This window comes from Lagenorhynchus albirostris, chromosome 13 (genome assembly GCF_949774975.1).
Source record: "Lagenorhynchus albirostris chromosome 13, mLagAlb1.1, whole genome shotgun sequence".
Taxonomy (NCBI): Eukaryota; Metazoa; Chordata; class Mammalia; order Artiodactyla; family Delphinidae; genus Lagenorhynchus; species Lagenorhynchus albirostris.
In genome coordinates, this window is record NC_083107.1 from 16,581,180 (window position 1) to 16,601,503 (window position 20,324).

The following is a 20,324-nucleotide window of genomic DNA, read 5'->3' on the forward strand; positions in this document are numbered from 1 at the left end:
CACTTATGAAGTAGACCATTGTGTGTGCCAGCATAGTATGTTAAAAGGCTTTTGTTTCTTGTTTCTTTGTTTTAAAAAGTTCTTTCTACCTGGATTCTTTTCTGAAAACTCAGTTCTTCAACTACATAGCCCCACATGTGTACAAATGCACATACACACCAAACACAAATACTTTCTTTTCTTGGTTTCTGGGTTCCTGGCATATTATTGCAAATAGAACTCATCTGGAATTGTGTCAGAAATGTACATTTAAATAAAACCAATTTTAACTCCATTTTAAAGAATGGTTGGGTTTTATGTGCAAATCTATTGGCAGTTACTAGGAAAGAAGTTACTTTGTAGCTTCAGGAGCTGACACTCTACTCCCAGCTATCCCTTAGCAAATTTACAGGCAGACCACGTAGGCAAGATAGCATCCAAAAGAAGATAAGGAGAAGTCAGTGGGTCTCCATGCAATGGAAATATAATGAAGAATCTGACCTCCTTCCTTAATAATTCAGATTGTTTCCCCTTTTTTCCCTTTAAAAATTGTCATGGCTGAGCAGAATCTTTGGAGTTGCTCTCCAGAGTCTACCTTCTCCCTAGGTTGCCAGATTTTCTGAATAAAGCACCTTTCCTTTCTACTGACACTTGCCTCTTGATTATTTGCTTTTGATCAGCAAGCAGCCAAACCTGAGTTCAGTAACAATATGATAAATCATTAATTCCATTTCCAGCCTTTCTCTCTTCTTAATAGAATGGGGGGGGTAAAAGTCCCAAGCTTCCTATTATGGTTTGTTCTTTCTGGTGACCAGCAAGAGCCAAACTTGAGCCATTTCATTAGAACAAGGATGCTCCTCTCACCTAGGAAACTACGAGGGTTTCAGGAGGTCTGTGCTAGGAATGGGAGTGGGCAGAGACCAATATTTATTTTCTAGTATATCACAGGACCTAAAAGTGCTAAATTCTTAATTCATGGGATTGAAAGAAGTGGGGATTAACAATGATGAAAGATAGAAAACATGGGTAGTCAATAGGACATGTACATGAGATATTCTACAGTTTTCTGATGCTAAGATTTAATTCTGGTGGGCAGAGGAGCATGTTGAATAAATAAGGAGTACAAAAAACTTTGCCTTGAAAAAATAGCCTGAAACCTTGAGAGGGTTAAGTGAATAATAAGTCTTAATTATGCAGTACATGAGTGTTTGGTATGAGATCCAGAAGAAGCTTAATGAAAATTTTCAAGATACTGAAAACTGAAAAAGCTACTGATACTGAAAAAGAAAGCAATAGAAAAAATTACTACTACTACTATCTACTATAAATCTACTTTAAGAAGACAAAGGGAAAACTCTCTAATTGAGAGCTTCAGATCTTAAGATGAAAGTCTAGATTAAACTTCAAAAAAAAAAAGGAGGGATGCATTCATATTTGACTGCTTAAAAAAATTAGTCAATTTCTATTTAATTCTGGATCAGATAGGGTAAGCAGGTCTGAAAACACAGATAGAGAGTTAGATAATAATACATAGATACACAGATAGATAACAGAAGAGAAAATTTATTATTTTTTAATTTATTTTTAAATGTTTATTCATTTATTTATTTTGGCTGCACTGGATCTTAGTTGCAGCATGTGGGATCTTTCAGTTGCAGCATACGGACTTCTTAGTTGTGGCCTGGAGACTTCTCAGTTGCGGCATGCGAACTCTTAGTTGTGGCATGCGTGTGGGATTTAGTTCCCTGACTAGGGGTTTAACCCAGGCCCCCTGCATTGGGAGCACAGAGTCTTACCCACTGGACCCACAGGAAAGTTCCAGAAGAAACAATTTAAAAGTATGAATTTAAATGTCATTCAAAATAATTACTTGATTCAAAAACATTAAAATGTTTAAAGTTAAAAATATATATAAAAAAGGGGAAACGTACCTTTAAACCTCTGGGAACCATACTGTATAGCTGCATTAAACATGGGATAATTTGACAGGGAAGACCACTGATGAGTGTACAGAACTTGCAAGTATAATTTTGAGCACACTGTTTAGATTACTGCATATTCTGCCTTGAGCTCATGTTCATCTGAGCAACTTGCAAAAAGGAAATAAGCACCAAATAATGGAAGATGAAATTTTCAATGTTTTAAAGGTTCATGGGGGACATTTTTAGGAAGGAAAGAACCATATTTGGATCTGGATACCAAAGCTGATAATAATACAAATTTCTAAATTTATGAATTCACAGAAGAAAGAAGCATTTAAAATTCAATTCCCTTAGAGAGGTGTTAATAAATCCTATTGAATTCCCTGTGAATGGAATACTGGCAAGTATTCTCCTTGCCTCTGCTTCCTTCCTTTCTGCCCACAACAGTAAGTCAGTCTCTGCTTTCATCCTGGTCCACAGCAGCAATGTGGGTCTTGTAGATTGTATACTGATAATGTGGTGACCTAGTGTTTTCTGCTCCCATGTGCAAGATCTGGTAAGTTAAAGTCAAATGCATTGGACTTACTGCATTTTTCTATCTTGATCATGTGGATCTGTCATTGGAAAAGACCATTATCAACCACATCCTTCAAGGAAATAATCATTTCTCATGACAGCCATTACATATGATGATGAGATGTCCAAACTATCACAGAAAATAATCAATGATTAAGACATATTTATTATTTCTATGTTGCAGGTTACCTATAATTCAATGTAAGCAGTTAGGAGTGCTGAGCTGGCTCATTTTCCTACACTGGAAGGAGGCCCAAGTGATGAATTAATCCAGATTGTCTAAATGCGGCTCCTTTTTCTGAAAAAAAAAAAAAAAAGGAACTAAATTTTTTGAATATAGGATCTTGGTGTTAAATTTGGAAACTTATTGCAAGTTAGAGGGGACTGTATTTTGGGCTTATTTTATCACTGGGCATTTACTAATGAATGAAACTCTATAGTCGACTGTGTGGCTGTCAGGAGACACTTGTCTGTGAGTCTCTTGTATTCCAGCCTGTTTTCCGGTTATACCCCAAATTCAAGCCCAAAACTGCTCTTTGTCCAGGCCATCATTGTGTTTGTGAGAAGCAACCTTGAGGAATGAGGTAATGTCTCTCCGCAGAAAAGAACAAATTTACTAACAGGCTACTACAAAGCAGTGGATTCCCCAGGCTCAGTGTTCTCCTGTAATAGAACCTACTTGTGTGTATAGGCATCTATCTAGATCAGTGGTTCTCAGCTGGGGGAATTCTGTTCCCCAGGGACATTTGGAAATGTCTGGAGACGTTTACTGTGGTAATGTTTGGAATATATATACATTTTATTTATATATATATATATATATATATACACACACACACACACACACACACACATGCACATACATACACATAGTGCAATATGTATACATACATATATGCATATATGTGTACATGTGTGTGTATATATATATACATTCATCTATTATCTCTCATCTATGTCTATCTATCTATAGAGAGAGAGAGCAAAAGTGTATTGTATAAATGAATACTAGTAATGCCTGCTGCTCTTAAAATATGAAATATTTAGTGATCTGAATTTGATATCTTGGAACAGCAAGCCACCATGCATGTGCTGTGCCTGGCCACCAGTGACCCAGCCATTAGTACGTTCTTGAGGCAGAGACAGCACTTGCATTACAGTAAACAAAACAAATAAACAAAATTTTTTATTGATTCCCTGGATAGTTACTTCCTTAAGTTAGCAATAATCTTAATTCATTTATTAGATTTTATTCAAAAATAAGTGAGGAAAAGGTAATCCTTAAAGTTCTTGTGATGTTTAATGTTTTATGTCAATTAGAATGGGATACAGAGTTCTCAGATATTTGGTCAAACATTATTCTAGGTGTCCTGTGAAGGTTGTGATGGATAGGATTAACATTTCTAACAGTAGACAAAGTAAAATGGATTGCCCTTCATAATGTGGGTGGGCTTCATCCAGTCAGATGAAGGCTTCAATACAGCAAAAGGCTGACCCTCACCCAAGTAAGAGAATTTTCCTGCCTGATGGTCTTTGTACTGGAGTGTTGACTTTTCCTGGTTCTACAGCAGGTTCTGACCTTCAGACTAGAACTGGGAGACACACACACACACACACAAAACACTTGGTTCTGTTTCTCTGGAGAACCTTGACTAATACAGTTCTTTATGCATTAAAACAAGTTATTTTTTTAAGGTATTGATATTTCCCTTTTACTCTATTCTGTCCTTTCCTTTACATTTTCCTTGATATCAGTACAAATCTCACAATATTTTTCCTGTTTATGTATAAGATATGAGATGAAATTGTGTCTTATTTACCAGTACATCTCCAAGGTTTATGATATCTGGTGCACATGTGCATTAATGTTTGTTACATTATGCCAGTATGAATGAATGTGTAATTAAAAATAAATTACTGCCTGGATTATAAATCTTAATTTATTCTGAAAACAGTTTAAATAATGCCTGTAGCAAGAACGATTATCTTCAATGGGTAAAGAAATTACTCCATTTAATTCTAAACTGAAAAATATGAAATTAATCATATCAGCCAACATTTTGAGAAACATATTTTTGCTGCCCACTTTTCCAACAAACATAGTGGTCCACAGTGCTTTTTTTTTCTTTTTTTACTGCTTTCTGAACAAATTATATCATGAAAACTTAATGAGTAAATTCAACCATTTCCAGGATTACCTTGATTCTTTACAAGATTATCGTTTCAATGCTCTTACTCGTGGTGTCAATCTTTCCAAAATTTTACATTTAGGAGATGAATCAGATCTTTTTACTCTCTCAGTCAAAACCCATGAAGAATTTCCCATCATATTTAAGGGGAGAAAGATGGCCTACTCACCCTGCTTCCATTTTTCTCAAGCTTAGGTTTACATTGCCTGGACTGCTTTGATAGCATACCTATGCCCAGGACCTACCCAAGACCAAAAAATCAGACTCTCTGAGGAAAGGCCTGAGTATTCATTTTTTTATAGCTCCCCAGAGTTGAAAACCATTCTCCTACATGACCTGGCTCTGGCATGCCTTTCCAAACGACCCCCGTAACATTTTCTTTCTTGCTCACATAACTCAAGTCCCATTAGCTTTTTGTGGTTCCTTAAATTAGCCAAACTTGCTTCCATCTCAGGAACTTTCACTTGGCATTTACTTGCTTTCCCAACATTGCTCATTTTCTCATTCTTCTCAAGAAAAATTCCCTTTGCATTCTGAGTCCCACTCTTATCATGTATTGGCATACTTTGTTTTTCTTTATAACACCTGTCACTCTTACATGTATGTATACCTGTGCTTCCATCTCTTTCTCCAGAAAACAGGGTTGATAAGGGCAGGATCGTTTTCTGTCTTGTCCTTGATCTAACTTTAGTGCGTAAAACTTTTAGTAAAATATAAACACTTTATCAATAATGCTAAATGGAAAAATATATCAATTAGAAGCACTAAACAAAAGATAGGCAGTAATATCAGAAAATGTCTAATGGCCTGATTTGTGCACTTTTCTGAGATAATAATCTACTTGGCAGCCAATACAGGGATCCCTAGAGTTCAGAAAATTTGGAACTGGGGCATTATACCAGGAACCAACTTTGTAAAGACATAGACTGCTTTCTGGTTTGATCTGATAGCTATACCAGCTTCTTATAAAGATAGTCGGTGGTATAAATATATTTAATATACAATCCAGTATCTTAGCATTACATTTCCTCCTCTACCAAGTTGAAAATGAGACTCACTTTCTTACCTCATGCTCACCTTTCATGGACAGCTGGGGTGGAAGTTTTAGAAATACTTTTCTTTTTGAAGATGTAGATTATAAGGGAAAAAATGTAACCAGTTTTGGAGTAACATGAACAAGAGACAGGATCTGACTTTACCACTTGCTAGCATAATCCTTTGTTCAAATATACATGAATATTGCGATTGACATATAGTAGGTTTGGCTTATTAGAAGCATTACTAATAAGGAGGGAAGGAAGTATATAATTTTTCACCTGTTTGTATACCTCCTACAGGTAACTGTGGATCCCACCCCTGACACAGTCATCTTTGAGAATCTGCCTGCTCTGTTTCTTCCCCAAACGCCTGTATTCATTCAATCCTGTCACATATGATTAGTGTCAGATGGCATTGTGCATACCTGCACACTGATTAGCATTTCTGTGTTGATTTTCTAGCTATTCCTATTGCTAAGTTCTAGTAAATTAGAAGCAATGACACTGCCCAGTTCCAATTATATTTTTTACTACAGCACCACCTTTTTCAAATAGCTTTACTTTTACAGAGAGAACAATAAATGTTTCTTTGCTTTCTATTTCTATTCAACTGAATCACAAGAATTTTTGGTTACATTTATGTAAGTAGAATGATCTTTGATGATGCTTCATAAAGGAGACACTGTATAACCCTGAGGTGTGTGCATTGTCTTCTATTACTTTGCATTAGGGATTTCAGCTCTGATATCTTCAGCCACTTTCCAGCAACATTAGACTACTTGCTTTAGGACACACTTTTCAGATATGTCACTCTTGACTAGATATAGTCACTGGCTATAGAACACCAGTTTCAAAAATAACTCCTCTGATTCAGTTTTATATCAGTCTGAGCTAAATATGAACCACAGATAAGCCTTTTATATAAAGTGTTCCAAATTGAAGGGGCCTCAAAATCCCTTACTGTAACAGAAACTGACCCCTTTATAAAATAATTTTGCCCAACTACTTTAATAAAGCCCCTTGTTTGTCCTGCTAATTATTATTATTTGTCATGTCATGTCAGTGCAATGAAAGTGTTTTGCCCACAACCTCTGAACTATTAAGTGAAACAGATTTCATTTCTTCAAAAATCTCATGACAGGGGCTTCCCTGGTGGTGAGGTGGTTGAGAGTCTGCCTGCCGATGCAGGCGACACGGGCTCGTGCCCCGGTCCGGGAAGATCCCACATGCCGCGGAGTGGCTGGGCCCGTGAGCCATGGCCGCTGAGCCTGCACGTCCGGAGCCTGTGCTCCACAACGGGAGAGGCCACAACAGTGAGAGGCCCGCATACCGGGAAAAAATAAAAAAATAAAAAATAAATTAAAAATCTCATGACAGCACTCCTCCTCTAAAAATTCTTCTTTTACCCTAGGTTTGATGGGAAATTTCCTCATTGAAATTGACATGCTCTTAACAAGGGTCAACACTAGGCCATACTATGTTGAATCACACTTCTGTTTTTCCATGCATTTACCCTCTCTCAGACAAAAAGTGCCCTCATAATTTTGTCACATCATGTGCCCTCACTCCCTGAATGCCACCCCAACATTTAACTATCCTCTTCAATTCCGATTACTAGTTTTGAATTTGGCTGATAATCTAATGAATAAATCTTAGTTGTTATATTCACCAGAGACCTCCCATTTTCATCCTTCTACTGTCTTTGTAACTTGTGCATATTTCATTAAAAAAATTAATAAGCCGAAATATATTTATCAGTAGTTTTGGCTCAAGGGCTCTAGAGCATAGGCCCAGTAGTGTGGCACACGGGCTTAGTTGCTCCGCAGCATGTGGGATCTTTCCAGACCAGGGCTCGAACCCATGTCCCCTGCATTGGCAGGCAGATTCTTAACCACTCCGCCACCAGAGAAGTCCCTAAGCCGAAATATAAATGGCAGTTCCAAGAGGCATATTAAAGAGTGAATACTGTCTAACAGAGAACCTCATACGGCCCCTTCTACCACACATTAACTTTGTTACCCTTTCCTACTATCAATTTATTATATATATTATAATAATATTATATTATTTATATATTAATAAAGATAATACTGAACTTACCTGTAACAATAATTGAAATGGACAAAATAAATTATATATAGAAAACCACGCTATTACCTCAAAAGTACTCTTCAAATGTATGGGATTCTCAAGTGTTCTAACTGCTGTTTCTACTCTACTTAGAGCCTTATGTCACCACTCATACTATGCACTTTATTTTCTGACTGGGGTTAGGGCCTACTTCTCACACCAGATGGATAGGATAACTCCTGAAGGAGATTACCCTTCTCTCTGGATTGAAGCAGGGTCTAGCATTGTTCTGAATATAAAGGGTCAGGGCAAATCATATACTTCCTCTTAATTACAGAGGAAAGTATTTCTCACACCCACTTCCATCTCCATACAGCAGCAAAAATTGTCAAGTTTGCATATTACAGGTTTACAACCAAAATGCATTGTGACTGTCAGATCCAGAATTTAGCAAGCAATTATGCCTTCAGAAAAACACACATGAAGGTCACAGAGTTCTGTGGAATCTATGATACTACCAGAGCACATTAAAATTGGGAGAAAATAACTCTAAAGTTGATATTCACTCCAGACACCAGTGATTTTGAAGAGAGTTAATGTGATGGAACAGAGTTGGAAGAAACCAGCCCAGTTGGTTGAATTTGAACTGCTGATATATATATATATATATATATATATATATATATATATATATATATACACACACACACACACACACATATATATATATATATATGTTTTAATTAATTCAATTGATCTTCCCCTAGTTCTTCTACAGTACCTTCCTTGCATCCTCCATAATCAAGGGGGTTTATCATGCAGAAGAAACATTTGCAAAGGCTGTTTTTTAAATTTTTTTATTATTAATATTTTTAACATCTTTATTGGAGTATAATTGCTTTACAAGGTTGTGTTAGTTTCTGCTGTATAACAAAGTGAATCAGCTATATGCATACATATATCCCCATATCCCCTCCCTCTTGCACCTCCCTCCCACCCTCCCTATCCCACCCCTCTAGGTGGTCACAAAGCACTGAGCTGATCTCCCTGTGCTATGCGGCTGCTTCCCACTAGCTATCTATTTTACCTTTGGTAGTGTATATAGTGTATATATGTCAGTGGTACTCTCACTTCATCCCAGCTAAACATATCCCCTCTCCATGTCCTGAAGTCCATTCTCTACATCTGCATCTTTATTCCTGTCCTGCTCCTAGGTTCATCAGAACCTTTTTTTTTTTTTTAGATTCCATATATATGTTTTAGCATACAGTATTTATTTTTTTCTTTCTGACTTACTTCACTCTGTATGACAGACTCTAGGTCCATCCACCTCACTACAAATAACTCAATTTCGTTTCTTTTTATGGCTGAGTAATATTCCATGTATATATGTGCCACATCTTCTTTATCTATTCATCTGTTGATGGACACTTAGGTTGCTTCCATGTCATGGCTATTGTAAATAGAGCTGCAATGAACATTGTGGTACATGACTCTTTTTGAATTATGGTTTTCTCAGGGTATATGCTCAGTACTGGGATTGCTGGGTCGTGTGGTAGTTCTATTTTTAGTTTTTTAAGGAACCTCCATACTGTTCTCCATAGTGGCTATATCAATTTACATTCCCACCAACAGAGCAAGAGGGTTCCCTTTTCTCCACACCCTCTCCAGCATTTATTGTTTGCAGATTTTTGGTGATGGCCATTCTAACCGGTGTGAGGTGATACCTCATTGTAGTTTTGATTTGCATTTCTCTAATAATTAGTGATATTGAACGTCCTTTCATGTGTTTGTTGGCAATCTGTATGACTTCTTTGGAGAAATGTCTATTTAGGACTTCTGCCCATTTTTGGATTGGGTTGTTTGTTTTTTTGATATTGAGCTGCATGAGCTGCTTGTATATTTTGGAGATTAATTCTTTGTCAGTTGCTTCGTTTGCAAATATTTTCTCCCATTCTGAGTGCTTTTTGTCTTTTTTATGGTTTCCTTTGCTGTGCAAAAGCTTAAGTTTCATTAGGTCCCACTTGTTAATTTTTGTTTTTATTTCCATTTCTCTAGGAGGTGGGTCAAAATGATCTTGCTGTGCTTTGTGTCATAGAGTGTTCTTCTTATGTTTTCCTCTAAGAGTTTTATAGTGTCTGGCCTTACAGTTAGGTCTTTAATCCATTTTGAGTTTATTTTTGTATATGGTGTTAGTAAGTAAAGGCTGTTTTTTGCCTTTGCCTAATGTAAAAAGAAATCACAAGGATTTCAACAGGGCAAACGGGGATATGAGAAGAATCAAGAAAAGCTTGGAGAAAGCAGTCCCCAGACTGCAGGATAACCTAGTGGCCAGAGAAGTAGTAGTCTTCTACTCACATGCTACAATTTGACAGAGACTCCAAGGTTCATCTATCCCAAAAGACCTCACCTATTAACTTAAAACTGTCCCAGAAACTCAAACAAAATTTACTCTGTTGGATTAAAGCACGTAGTAAAATATAAATGTAATTCCTGGAAGGTTTATTACAGCAATGCAGATTAAGTTAATACATTATATAAATTGAATGGACTTAGCATATTTGAAAAGTTTTACCGTTTCTTCATAAATGGAGAGAACATCAATACAATCTATAGAGCTAAATTTTAAGAAAGCAGATTTTGCTCACAATAAGAAAGACAAAGTCAAAGTCTGGAGTTATCTAATGATGGTGGGTGCATTGCTGCTTAGATAAGCAGTGGACTCTTTGTCATCACAAACACTTCGGCTGCAATGCATATTATAGAATAGCACTAGACAAAGGAAATAAAACGTGAATCAGAAATGCAAGCAATATGTGTAATTATAAGTTTTCTTATTTAAAAATAAGTATTTTCATTTAAAAATAACTTAAAAAGTAGGAATTAATTAAATAATGTACTGGATTAGACCTAATATATCCAAAATATTGTCATTCCAACATGTAATGAATATAAAAATGAGATTTTTAAAATTTTGTGTTAAATTTTTGAAATTCCATGTGAACTTCAGTTTTCCTTGAAATATGGATTAGTCATATTTTAACAGTTACACATGCCCAGTGGCTACTGGCTAGGAGAGTGTAGTTATAGAGATTTCTCAGATACAGTAAAATATCCATCCTCTAAGTTACTTCCACTTTTAATATTTATTAATTCCATTTTTTAATGATCAAAACATATTAAATAGACTTCCAATTGCATAAAGCAACTGCAATGAGAATTCTCTTTGTCAGGCACAAGAAGATGCTACATGGAGGGCAATGGTCATTTCAGGGAAGAAGGGCAACACAAATTAATATTTTCTGCCTCAGAACTTTGAACCAAAAAAACATATATATGTGAAACTTAAGCAAATTGATTAGACAAAGAAATGAAGTATTTAAATCCATATTTATTGGTTATTGTTTTTTTGCAGAGCATTATGGAGAAATCAAAGGCCATGTCCTCAAAGAGCATTTAATGATATATGGGGAAGCCAGATATATACTCACATAGAAAACTAACTGATATTAAACAGTGTGACATGAAAAGATGCTCAACATTGTTAACTTTTAGAGAAATGCAAATCAAAACTACAATGAGGTACCACCTCACACCAGTCAGAATAATCATTATTAAAAGGTCTACAAATAACAAATGCTAGAGAGGGTGTGGAGAAAAGGGAACTCTCCTACACTGTTGTTGGGAATGTAAATTGGTGCAGCCACTATGGAAAACACTATGGAGGCTCCTCAAAAAACTAAAAATAAAATTGCTATATGATCCAGCCATCCCACTCCTAGGTAAATATACAAACAAAACTATAATTCAAAAAGATACATGTGCCCCCTATGTTCATAGCAGCACTCTTCACAATACCCAAGACATGGAAATAACCTAAATGTCCAAGGACAGATGAATGGATAAAGAAGATGTGGTACATATATACAATGGAATACTACTCAGCCATAAAAAAGAATAAAATAATGGCATCTGCAACATGGATGGACCTAGAGATTATCATACAAAGTGAAGTAAGTCAGAAAGAGAAAGACAAATACCACATGATATCACTTATGCATGGAATCTAAAATATGACACAAATGAACTTGCCTATAAAACAGAGACAGATTCACAGACATAGAGAACAGACTTGTGGTTACCAAGGGGGTGTGGTGGGGAGGGATGGATTGGGAGTTTGGGATTAGCAGATTCAAACTATTATATCTAGAATGGATAAGCAAAAAGGTCCTACTCTTTAGCACAGGGAACTATATTAAATAACCAGTGATAAACCATGAGGGAAAAGAATATGAAAAAGTATATATATATATGAATCACTTTGCTTTACAGCTGAAATTAACACAGTATTGTAAATCAACTATACTTCAATAAAATTTTTCAAAAACTGTGATCTTACTCTTTCTTTTTTTTTTTTTTTTTTCTTTTTGGGGTATGTGGATCTCTCACTGTTGTGGCCTCTCCCGTTACAGAGCACAGGCACCGGATGCACAGGCTCAGTGACCACGGCTCATGGGCCCAGCCACTCCGCGGCATGTGGGATCTTCCTGGACTGGGGCACAAACCCATGTCCCCTGCATCGGCAGGTGGACTCTCAACCACTGCGCCACCAGGGAAGCCCGATCTTACTCTTGATTCTCCTTTATTCATACCTTACATGAAATTTACCATCAAATCTGATTGGCTCTACTTTTAGATATCCCCAAAACCTGACCTCATTCACCAGCTAATGCTGCTACCACTCTGGCCCAATATATCTTTATCTTACACATTGATAATTGCAAGTCTTCCAACTAGGTCCCCTTCTGTCCTTCTCTCCTTGTAGTCTCTTCCCAACAGAGTGGGATCCTTTTAAAACATGAATCAAATTATATCACTCTTCTGTTTAAAATTATTTTGTTTTCCCATTTCACTCAAAGTAAACATGTATATCTGTGTTCTGATCTAAAAAATCCCTCACATGATCTGCCTCCGTCTCACTCCCTGAAACTGACTCTCTGAATTTATACACTTTATTCTCTTACTTAATCACTTTGAACACTGGTATTCTTGTTGTTTCTCAAAAATTCCACGTATGGCTCAACTACAGGATTTTGAACTTGATGTTTCCTCTATGCTCTATGCTGTTCCCCAAGCTATCCACATAACAAGCCCACTAACATCATTCTCACGTTCTCAGTGAATCTCTGCTCAACACATTTTAAAAAATTTACCTTCCTTCTTGATACCTCCAATTCTCTTTTAGTGTCTAATTATTTTCTCCTTAGCAGGTATCCCTATCTATCATACCATAATAAATATTTACTTATTTATCATGTGTATTGTTTGCCTGTGTCATTGAAATACAAGCTCCAAAAAAGAAGATTTTTTTTTACCTTTTTGTGCTCTGCTATATTCCCAATGCATAAAACAGTGTTTGATACATAATAGGCATTTAATAAATGTATTCAAATGAATGAATGGATGTTGCAGGGGGAAACAAAGTATGCACATATCTTGTCTGACAATAATAGATTATAGATAAAAAGTAATGAGTAAGGGGTAAAGCTAATTATTTCTCTAGGAACTCAAAAGGTAGATTTCTCTGAAGCTGAGTAGACAGAGGAGGTTTCTTGGAGATAACAGAGTGCCTGGAGGAAACTGAGGGGCAGAAGAAGAAGGCAGACATCCCTAAGAAGAGGAAACAGGGAGCAAAAGTGGTATATAAAATAAATATAGTGCAGATATTATTTTTACAAGTCACAAACACTGATGAAAAACAAAACTAAGTTTAAAAAAATTATACTATAGCACAGAATAAGTTATATCTCAATCACTTTTACTACCTGATGACAGGTAGATTAATCTTGGGTACTGTTGATCAAGACCAGCAAGGGGAGACATATTCCACACCAACATTCCAGTTTAGGTAAGCTTCAGAGCTAGAATAAACTTAAGAGAGAGGGAGTGAGGGTGAAAATTATCTGAAAAGATTTGAGTTTTAAGCCAGAAATGGTTGCAATCAATGAATCTTAACAAGGTCATGTGGAATTTACAAGGTATAACCTATCTCTCTGTCTGTCTGTCTGTTTGGCTATATCTATCTATCTATCTATTTATCTTTCTATCATCTATCCATTTGCCTATAGCTGGAACATATTCATACAGGCCTTCAATATCTAACTTTGGAAATAAACATTTTTGCACAGGGAAATGTGCAAAAGAACCTCAGCCACTTGTCCCATATACCAGAAAAAGGAAAGCAGAATGTAGTAGTCAAGGGCTTGCATGTATCATAAAGCCCATGTGTATATAAATGAGTTGAATGAAGATGCCTTTGTATATTGGTCCTATGTTGTTTACTTCTCCACAGCTGACTGGGAAAACTAAAAATTTTATACCTCTATTTGCTTTAAAAATAGCTCCAATAAGCATATTGGTGCCTGCTTGCTTTGGATCATCCACAAAACAGCACCCAATATCTGCTAGCCGTAAATAATACAAACCTTGGGGCTATAAAAGACCCCAGGCCACTGCAGCCTTTCTGAGTCCTCCGACCCCCCTCCCCATTTTGCTGCTGAGTGCCATCACTTAGAAAGTTACCCTCTAATAAACCTCTCCCTCAGGAGTTCTCTAGCCTTCTTTGCTTCTTGGTGTAATAAGGAAGAAAATATCTGACTCCATATTAGAGCTGGTCCTTTTGCTTTGTCCTTTTGCTTTAACCTTTGTGCTCTGCTGCCTGTGCTGAGTCATGCTGGCTCTGCATCTTTTGTAAGACAATGTTGCCTATAGCCTGAAATATAGAGGTTAACCTATTCTCAAGGCTATGACCTTTAGGAGTCCATTCATATAAAAAGTTTCAGAACAGAGAATAACATGTGTCTTGTTGGAGGTTTACAGGAACTTTGTGACCTGGTCTAAATGGACAGCTACAAGAGTAAAGGATTATTTTTTTAATTTTTATTTATTTATTTGTTTTGCAGTACACGGGCCTCTCACTGTTGTGGCATCTCTCATTGCAGAGCACAGGCTCCAGACCCACAGGCTCAGCGGCCATGGCTCACGGGCCCAGCCGCTCTGCGGCATGTGGGATCTTCCCGGACCGGGGCATGAACCCGTGTCCCCTGCATCGGCAGGCGGACTCTCAACCACTGCACCACCAGGGAAGCCCAAACAAAGGATTCTTACACCAGGAAGTTTTCACCCCTACCTCACCTTTCCTTTAAAACTGCTTTGCTAAAACTCTTTGGAGAGTTTGGGGTTTTTCTGGGCATGAGCCACCTGTCTCCTTACATAGTCCTCTAACAAACCTTTCTCTGCTCCAAACTCCAATGTTTCAGTATTGTTTGGCCTCATTATGTGTCTGGCACATGAACTTGCATTTGGTAACACTGGGTTGTCTCTGGAAGGTCTTATGATGTGAGGGACCTCCACTTGCATGCAATCCCGTCAAAGTCCACCCAAACAAAGCCCATTGTTTAGTACTACCACTACATGGTCATATATTTTTCCTTGATCAGCCCTCATATCCTTCATCTTGCTACACAAAAGAATATCAGACTATTTGCTAATAGGCATTAGATGGCTTTCAGGACAAGGAAGCTTATTCTGCTCTTGTTTTATTCCGACCTACTCTTCACATATTTATGAAATGTAGGAAGAAGAAATGCATCCTGTCTTCTTTCTGTTCTTCCCATTTCTTCATCTTTCCAAGTAATTTCTTCTGCTCTAAGATATAGATAGTAATATTTTATTATTTAAATTTATTTTATTTTTCTTTTCTCTTAAGGGAGCAAAAATGTGATCCCTATATGCAATTAATATAAAGTGGCAAAGACAGACCAAATTTTCTTCCAACCCATTTCCTCTGTTTCAGGAACATGCATAAGGTTTATGCATAGAATAAACATTAACCCTCAAGAGGTAAAATTATTAGTTTTTTTTTCAGGAAAATTGTAGTTTATTTATGAAAAACATATGTGTTCTTTCTTATAAGTGTGTTCTCAAGTTAGAATTTTAACAATAAAATGTCATTTTCCCGTGGGGAGAAATATTCACAGAATCTCACCAATTAAAGAGACATTGGATACTACAAATGAAGAAAGTGAGTCTTATAGGGTTTGTGTGGTTCCTTTTTTTCTTCCTATTGCTCTATATCTTTTTTTCTTCCAGTTTTGTTGAAATATACTTGACAAACAGCACTCTATAGTTTAAGTTTACAACATAATTATCTTATTTCCATACGTCATCAAATAATTTCCACAATAAATTTAATGAACATTCGTCATCTCGTATACATACAAGATTAAAGAAACAGAAAAAAAATTTGTGATGAGAACTCCTAGGATTTACTTTTTTGACAACTTTCATATATAACACATAGCAGTGCTAATTATAGTTATTATGTTATGAATTGCTTCCCTAGTTCTTGTTTATCTTGTAACTGGAAGTTTGTAGTAATTTTTGATTGCCTTCATCTAATTCTCTAGACCCCCTGCCTATAAGAGGTAAAATTACTAAAGCAAAACAAAAACAAAAAAAACTAATGTATTCTGTCTTCAAGCACACACTGTGTTTACAATATAGATTATCAAGTTTCCTTTCTCCATTTTTTACCTCTAGCCCTTCTCTCTTTTGTTAAGCTTGTTTTGTGGTTTCTCTGAGAGTCCCTGTTACCCTATCTGGTCTCATTTCTCTATCCTTTTCATCAAGGATATTAATCTTGAGATATATAATGAACTCTATCATCTGTCTTTGTACCTCACGCTTCCCTCTAGGGCTATGCTCTGTTCTTTATTCGTTTCTGCTCATCACTCTGATTCCATTGATTATAGTTTTTTCTTTTGACATTATTCTTTGACCATATCTATAGGATCACTCAACTCTGCACATGAGAGATAATCAAAGTAGCAACAGTGAGCCAGCTATATATTTTCACCCATTAAAAAAAGGACATTCTGGATAATAAAAATATCTTTTGTCAATATATGTTTCATTTAGAAAAAATGGAATATTATTCAATTTGTTTGAAGTGAGTTATCAAGCTACAAAAAAAGATATGGTGGAATGTTAAATGCCTATTTCTAAATTAAACAAGGCCTTATCAAAAGCTATATACTCTGATTTTCAACAATATCACATTTTGGAAAAGGTAAAATCATAGAGACAGTAAACAGATCAGTGGTTGTTAGTGATTCAGGGAGTGGAGGGAATGGACAAATAGGTGATTTTTAGGAAACTGAATCTCTTCTTCATGAAAATTTAATTATAGATATTAAATATCTAATGATAGAGATTATACACTTGTCAAAACCCATAGAGCTGTACACTACAAAAGTGAATCTTAAGGTAAGCTATGGACTATAGTTAATAATAATATATTAATATTAGCTCATTAATGTTAACAAATGTACCTCAAAGGAAAGGTGGGGGGGGAGGTGTTGAGGAGGTGTATGGAATTCTGTAAATCTAAAACTATACTAAAAATGATAAAGTCTAGTAATTATTTTTAGAAAGAAAATAAATATACAGTTTGATGTACTCAGGGATTAAAGGCTGAGAAATATTTCCAGTAACAATAAGTTTAAAGGCTTACAATTGCCATAGTTTGCATGTTTACTGCTAATGCAATTTTAGCAATTGTAAATTGACTCTTGTCATAAATGTTCCTCACATTGTAAAATAAATCCCACAGTTTTATGGATGCCAAAAATGGCTTTTAAACATGTAAATGGGCTCTATTACATCACAGTATAATGATTTTGTTGGCATAATAAATCAAGTGGTGCATTATTAGGAAATATTGGAATATTGTTTGTTGTTGTGCATTTAGAAACCTCCTTAAGGAGAGAGGTAAAACTAGGGAAATTAATTTAGTCACTGCCAATGACAGTCTTTCACCCTGTTAACTGCAGTGGGAACTAATGCTGTTAATAGGCAAATATAACAGCTTCATCAGTAAATCTTCTTTATCTTTTCCATTAAAATGCAATAGTTGGGGCTTCCCTGGTGGCACACTGGTTGAGAGTCTGCCTGCCGATGCTGGGACATGGGTTCATGCCCCGGTCCGGGAAGATTCCACATGCCGCAGAGCGGCTAGGCCCGTGAGCCATGGCCACTGAGCCTGTGCATCAGGAGTCTGTGCTCCGCAACAGGAGAGGCCACAACAGTGAGAGGCCCGCGTACCACAAAAAAAACCAAAACAAAACAAAAAATACAACAGTTGTCTCTGTGCTCAGAAATTAATATATTTAAAAAATTAATGTCTTTTCCATTCTTAGAATCTTTTAGTTGTTTTCAATTTCATTAAGATAAAGTGCAAAATCCTCACAAAGGAATACCAACCTTGGAAGAGTATAGGTCTTATTTTCCTTTCAACTTTCTTTCATAATACTCCCCATACACCTGGAAATCTTTGTTCCAGCCACATTTCTTGAAATTTGCGTACTATCCTTATCTCAGGTACTGTGTGCATTATAGCAGCCTCTGACTGGAGTATTCTTCCTATCTAACACTTATTTTGCTTAACTACACTGTACTCTCTTTTCAGATACTATATTAAACACTGGCTTTATTTTTTCATTGTTATCCCCTCATACATTTGCTTATCATCATGTTCTCCAACTACAATATAAGCTCCATTAGAGCAAGATTTAATGTTTGACACACTGCTTTATCTTTAAAACTTAGAAGAGTTCCTGACACAAAGTAGTGGTTAATTAGGTGCTTGTTCAATGAATAAATGAGTGAATGAATGAATGAAAAATAACTCTTAAGGTAAATTTTGCTTGATATCATTGGATTAAGTTAGATCCTCTGATAAAAGTTTATGTAGCATGCTCAGCAGGAAGCCGTGGGCTGGCACCAGCTCCTTTCCAAAGCAGTTCTAGCCCTGAACACACCAGCATACACACAAAAGTCACTTATGTGTCTCACAGTCAGTCATGCTACAGCCATCCCCATCCATTAGCATGCCTACAGCAGTCACAGACAATTTTCATCTATAACAAGGGCAGACGCCAGCCCTGCTCATCAGTATGTCCATAACAGTCATGTCCAGGCCTTAAAGCCTGCCTCCTTGGGGCTCAACCTTGCCCACCAGCATGTTTGTAGCAATCACAGTCCAACCACAATAGAAGGGAGTACAAAACCCACATGGGGAATATCCCTGGAGCAGTTGGCCCTAGTGAAAAGGGGTGATTATGACACTGGGCTCCACAGGATACCTTCTACATAAGGCCACTCTTTCAAGACTGTGAGATGTAGCTGATACACCTAGCATATAAAAAAATTAAACAAAAAAAGAACAAGAACAAAAACAAGCAAACAAACAAACAAAACACAGGGAGCTGGGCAAAATGAGGAAACAGAAGAATAACTTCCCAGTGAAAGTACAAGACAAAACCAAAGGGGGAAAAAAAGAAAAAAAAAAAAAACAATAGAATGAAAATAAGCAATTTACCAGACAAAGAGTTCAAAGTAATAGTAATAAATAGTAATAAAGATGCTCTCTAAACTTGGGAGAAAAATGAATGAACTCAGAGAAAACATCAACAATGAGACAGGTAATATAAAAAAGAACCAATCAGAAGTGAAGAATATAATAACTGAAGTGAAAAATACACTAGACAAAATTAACAGCTGGTTAGAGGATGTAGAACAGATAAGCAATCTGGAAGACAGGGCAGTTGAGATCACCCAATTGGAACAGCAAAAAGATAAAAGAACTTAAAAAATGAGGATAGTTTAATGGGCCTATGGGACAACATCTTGCATACTACCATTCTATTTATAGGGTCCCCAGAACAGGAGAGAGATAAAGAAAGAGAAAAGGACAAAAAAACTATTTGAATAAATAATGGCTGAAAATGTCTCTGACCTGTTGAAGGAAACAGATATACAGGTCCAGGAAGCAAAGAGAGTTCCAAATTCTCTTTGATGAAGCCAAAGAGATCCACATCAAGATAGATTATAATTAAAACCTCAAATTTCAAAGTAAAGAATCTTAAAAGCAGCAAGAGAGTAACAGCTGGTTACTTACTAGAGAATCCCCTTAACATTATGAACTAAATTTTTAGCAGAAATTTTACAAGCCACAAGGGACTGGACTAATCTCTTTAAAGTACTGAAAGGAAAAAAATAGTTACAACCAAGAATACTCTACTTGGCAAGAATTATCAGTCAACATTGAAGGAGAAAAAAAGAGTTTCATAGAAAAACTAAAGGAGTTCATCACCTCTAAACCTGACTTACAAGAAATGTTAAAGGGGCTTCTTTAATTGAAAAGAAAAGGCCATAAATAGAAATAAGAAAGTTATGAATGAAAATACACATCCATAAAGGCTAATGTATAGTAAAGGTAGTGGATCAACCACCAACCACCTATAAAGCTGGTGTGAAGATTAAAAGAAAAAAATAGTAAAATTATTTATATATAAAATAATAAGTTAAACAGTACACAAATTAGAAAGGTATAAAATATGATGTCAGAAGTGTAAAACATGGGGAGGTAATGAAAATGTAGTGATTTTAGAATGTGCTCAAATTTAAGCAACCATCAACTTAAAACACAC